Genomic DNA, 6,000 nt, shown 5'->3' on the forward strand with positions numbered 1-6,000 from the left:
AACTGGATTAGGAAGATGTGGTATATATACACAATGGAACACTACTCAGCCATACAAAAGAACAAAATAATGCCATTTGCAGCAACATGAATGGAACTAGAGACTCTCATACTAAGTGAAGTAAGAAAGAGAAAGACAAATACCATATGATATCACTTACATCTGGAATCTAATATATGGCACAAATGAACCTTTCCACAGAAAAGAAACTCATGGACACTTGGAGAACAGACTTGTGGTTGCCAAGGGGGAGGGAGAGGGGAAGGGGACGGAGTGTGATAGACTGGGAATTTGGGGTTAATAGATGGAAACTATTGCTTTTGGAATGGATAAGCAATGAGATCCTGCTGTATGGCACTGGGAACTATACCTAATCACTTATGCTGGAGCATGATAATGTGAGAAAAAGAATGTATATATGTATGTGTAACTGGGTCACCTTGCTGTACAGTAGAAAACTGACAGAACACTGTAAACAAGCTATTATGGAAAAAATAAAAATCATTTAAAAATAAAATAAAATAAAATTTGCCTTCCTACTATATAGGAGAGCTTTTTGTTTCTCTCCCATTTATTCCTTTTATCAATGTATTGATTTATATCAAGATTAAATTAGTTTTTTTATTCTATGAATTTTATAATTATTACCATCATTTTGATGTAAAATTTGTTTCAGATTTGGTTGGCGTCTATGTTCTTTTAACATCTTGCCATCATTTTTTAAAGCATTTCCCTTACTTTCTGGCCTTGTACGTTCCTAGTCCCAGCCCTGGAATCACCCATTTCCCCTAAAAGCCCTTGTTGCTTTAGAAATTAAGATCTAAGTGGTAGCTGTGCTCATTGGCTCTATGGTGACATTGCTTCCAGGGTCTCTCAGTAAGTACAGCTAGAAAACGCACACACACAAACCCACCACTTTTCTTTGAACCTCGTTTTTATTTTAAAGAAGAATAGATGAACTACGGTTATTCAGACTTGGGAATTTGGCAGAAATTTTCTAGCAAGTGGATGAATTGAGCTTGTCACTTTAAGGAAAACAACAAAACATTATCATTTATTACCAATGATAAAATTTAAGCTTTCAAGTAAATATTAGAACTTGAAAAGCTTGTATTCACCAACATAAACTTGACAGATACCCAAACCTTTCTGAAGAGATGGGTGGTTATTAACAAAAGCTGTGGAGTTCCATCGTGGCTCAGCAGGAACGAACCTGACTAGTATCCATGAGGACTTGGGTTCAATCCCTGGCCTCACTCAGTGGGTTAGGGATCTGACATTGCAGCGACGTTCCAGTGAATTCAGGTCATAGACATGGCTCAGATCTCGAGTTGCCATGGCTGTGGTGTAGGCTGGCAGCTGCAGCTTGGCCCCTAGCCTGGAAATTTCCATTATGCCGCAGGAGTGGCCCTAAAAAGACAAAAAAAAAAAAAAAAGGTTGTGGAGTGTTGTTGTTTTTTTTATCGTATAATGAAATATGTCATTATTTGGAAGGTCTGCCTAACTCAGTTAAACTAGTATTTGTTTTTTATTTTTTGTCTTTTTAGGCCACCCCCTTGGCATATGGAAGTTCCCAGGCTAGGGGTGGAATCAGAACTGTAGCCGCTGCCCTATGCCACAGCCACAGCAACTCGAGATCCAAGCCAAGTCCGAGACCCACACCACAGCTCATGGCAACACCAGATCGTTTAACCCACTGAGCAAGGCCAGGGATCGCACCCACATCCTCATGGATAGCAGTCAGGTTCATTACTGTGGGGCCATGACAGGAACTCCTTGAACTAGTATTTTTTCAAATGACCAGTTCATGATGTTATAAATATACACGTGGGTAAAATGTCCCTCTAAGGTGTAGTATGGACCAAAAGACTTTAGTGAAACAGAGTGCCAAAAAAATTTGATATGGTTTCAGATTCCACATTGCAGCTAACCATTAAGAAACTACCATTTGTCAAGTTTTAATGTAGTATCAAAGAAAATATCCACAAGTACCTGAACTATTAAAATGCTCCTCACTTTTCTTTTCTTTTCTTTTTTTTTTGGCTTTTGTCTTTTGTCTTTTTAGGGCTGCACCTGTAGCACGTGGAGGTTCCCAGCCTAGGGGTCCAATTGGAGCTGTTGCTGCCGGCCTACACCACAGCCACAGCCACAGCCACACCAGATTCGAGCTGCATCTGTGACCTACACCACAGCTCATGGCAACACCAGATCCTTAACACACTGAGCGAGGCCAGGGAGTGAACCTGCAACCTCAAGGTTCCTAGTTAGATTCATTTTTGTTTCGCCACAACGGGAACTCCGCTGTTCACTTTTCTAACTTTTACATCAAGTAAAGAAACATGTCCCAATGGACTGAATGTTTTGCACAGACAGTAAAGTATATATTGTGTTGCCTCTTCTACTGGTGATAAAACCTGCATGACATTTTATAGAAATGAATAATTTAAAAGGCAAGTGACAAAAAAATCAAATGAAGCAAAGAAACACAAATGGTAAGGCTGAAAGTGAAACGTCAATTGTGCATAAGTGAAATTATGGAAGTAATAGTTGGGCATGGGAATATTGATACTCTTTCCATTTGAAAAATACTAGATATGCAGCCAGAGGAACTTAGTGAGGGTAAACTTATTGATATAAGTGGGGAAAGTGGTCGTGATCAAAAGAATGAAGACGTCTAAGAGAAACTAACTCTGGCAAAAAAAAAAAAAACTTTACAGTTTTTAGAGGCCCTCCCACTGTGGCACAATGGGATCTGCAGCATCTCTGGAGTACTGGGTTGTGGGTTTGATCCCTTGCCTAGCACAGTAGGTTAAGGATCCAGCATTGCCAAAGCTGTGGTGTAGGTTGCAACTACAGCTCAGATCTGCTCCCTGGCCTGGGAACTCCATATGCCACAGGGTAGCCAAAAAAGAAAAAAAAATTTTTTTTAGAGATACTTTACAAAGTTGAAAGCCGATTCAAACTTAGAAAGAAGCAGGACCATGTGCAACACATAGAAAAACTGGTCACTATAATTGAAAGTTATACCACAAGAAGGAAAGCACTGTTTAAATTACGCTTGATAGGAGTTACTATCTTGGCACAGCAGAAACAAATCTGACAGATATCCATGAGGATGTGGATTCGATCCCTGGCCTCACTCAGCGGGTTTAGGATCTAGCATTGCTGTGAGCTGTGGTATATGTAGATCACAGGCAAGGCTCGGATCTCAAGTTGCTGTGGCTGTGGCGTAGGCTGGCAGCTGTAGCTCTGATTCAATCCCTAGCCTGGAAACCTCCATATGCTGTGGTTGCAGCCCTGAAAAAAAAAAAAAAAAGGCAATAAATTAATTAATTAAAATAGATAAATTGGGAGTTCCCGTTGTGGCGCAGTGGTTAACAAATCTGACTACGAACCATGAGGTTGCAGGTTCGGTCCCTGCCCTTGCACAGTGGGTTAACGATCTGGTGTTGCTGTGAGCTGTGGTGTAGGTTGCAGACATGGTTCTGATCTGGCGTTGCTGTGGCTCTGGCGTAGGCTGGTGGCTGCGGCTCCGACTGGACCCCTAGCCTGGGAACCTCCATGTGCCGTGGGAGCGGCCCAAGAAATAGCAAAAAGCCAAAAAAAAAAAAAGATAAATTGGACTTCAAATTTTAAACTTTTGTGAAATTGGTCATGGTGGAAATATTTGTATAATAGAAACTGGCAAATGCTACAAATCTGAGCAAGGCCAGGGATCAAACCCCTAGTGTTTGTTTTGTTAATTGTCTAGACCTAAGAAAGTAATAAAGCAAATGTTAATAATGCAGATGAAACTTAAAACTGTGTTGTATCTTTAGCTGTCACATTGTAAAAAGCACCAGAAAAATTGAGGAAATATTCTTCCAGCATTTGAAAACTGTTACCTGATTCAGCAAAAAAAAAAAAAAAAAAAAGTCACTTATATTATTGACAAATGACTGAAGTTCTAATAGACATCTTTGTTGTTTCACTTTTATCCTGTTAACATAAACAAAAATGTTAAAAAACTTTCATGTCAGAACTATACTCAGAGAGCTGGTTATTAAACATGTACCAACACACCACAGGCTGGAATGGACATTAATGATCCTATAATCCAGCATCTCATTATTTTACATGTTAAGGTCATGAAGCCTAGGACTTGCCCAACATCACAAGCAAGTGAATGGATGGATGGTCAACCTTCAAATCATGTACTATTCTTTTACACTTTAATACTACCTCCCTGGGTATCCAGGAAAATATGTTTTCCATGACATGGCAGAGTGAGGATGGGCAGTGAAGAGGTACAAAGCAGGTGTCATCAGTTCAGCCCTTCTTGGAGTTCCCATGAAGGCTCAGCGGTTAGCAAACCTGACTAGCACCCATGAGGGCAGGGGTTCAATCCCTGGCCTTGCTCATTTGGTTAAGGATCTGGCATTGCCGTGGGTTGTGGTGTAGGTTGTAGACATGGCTCGGATCCCACGTTGCTGTGGCTCTGGCATAGGTCAGTGGCTACAGCTCCAATTGGACTCCTAGGCTGGCAACCTCCATATGCCATGGGTGAAGCCCTAAAAGGACAAAAAGACAAAAAAAAAAGAAAGAAAAAAAAAAGACCTCTCCAGAGTCCTGGGAATGCTGTGTACCTTGCCTCAGGGAAGGAAGGGCCAGAAGAATGAGAACACAAGAAGGGACCTGCCAGGTGCCTCTTGGCAGACAGCAACAGGGCAGGCAAACAAGCCACGTCTTATTTTTAGACTATTCTTCTCAAGACACCCTGCGGCATTAAAGAGATTGGGGAGATATTCAGGCTTCTCTCTTCAATGAGGGATTAAACAGAGGCCCTGTGGGAGAGGATCAGATTCAAGCTCTCTCCTTGGCCTCAGTCATTTGGAATGTCATTTCAATATTATCTTATTTGCTTAGAGTCTCTAACATAGAGATTCTATGTTAGACTTAATACAGAGTCTCTGTAGGAGGCAAACCGAGAATTATTAATAATAATAGACCTTTACTTTTACATACAGCCCTTTACGATTTACAAGGCACCATCCTGTTTGAGCCCTGTAAGAGCTCTGTATGGTAAGGTTATTAAACCTATTTTATAGATGGGGAAATGAGGCTCAAAGAGACAAGGTGCTGGAGCTCCCCTGTGGCACAGCAGTTTAAGGAACCAGTGTTGTCACTGCAGTGGCTCTGGTCACTGCTGTAGTGTGGGCTCAACCCCTGGTCAACATGCTATGGACATGGCCAAAAAAAAGAGAGAGAGAGAGAAAGAAAGAGAGATCAAGGTGCCCGAGTTCATGTAACAAATTTAAGGACTGGAACCCAGAGATATTGACACAAAATGTAGTTGTCTTTCATGGCACAAAATTTGGGATTTTTATCTCAAGGACAATGGGAAGCCTTGAAGGGTTTTCTTTTCTCTTCTTTTCTTTTCTGCCTTGGCTCACGGCATGTGGAAGTTCCCAGGCCAGGAATCAAACCCATACCACGGCAGTGACAATGCTGGATCCTTAACTAGCTGAGGGGAGGGCTGTGATCTAATTTATATTTAAAATATCATGGCTGCTGAGAGGCAACGGAATTCTAGAAACAAGATTTGAAACAGGAAAGCAGAGGTTCTTTCAGAAATCCAAATAAGATGGTAGCTTGGAATGGGCCTCAGGTCATCAGTGGAGATGGATAACTTTGGATGGGTGAATTTGAAATATATGCCAGATACTGTCAAATATATTTTATTTAAGCCTCCACAACAACCCAGTGATGTAGTTTCTTTACAAATTTTTAAATTTTTTTTATAAGAGGAAGCTGAGATTCAGAGAAATTCTGCTTCCATATCATGCTTCCCTTCTATGTAACAACGATCGACTCATGTGCTAAGTAAGGAAATGGAAATTCAGAACCCAGAGTAGGTGTCAGGGTGATTAGCATGATAAGAGGCATTTTCTTTTTCCAGATGAAAGAGATCAGTCTAGTTAGAGACCTTCTGTGGTTGGAGGGGATTACATCAACTAGAGA

This window comes from Phacochoerus africanus, chromosome 8 (genome assembly GCF_016906955.1).
Source record: "Phacochoerus africanus isolate WHEZ1 chromosome 8, ROS_Pafr_v1, whole genome shotgun sequence".
Classification (NCBI taxonomy): domain Eukaryota; kingdom Metazoa; phylum Chordata; class Mammalia; order Artiodactyla; family Suidae; genus Phacochoerus; species Phacochoerus africanus.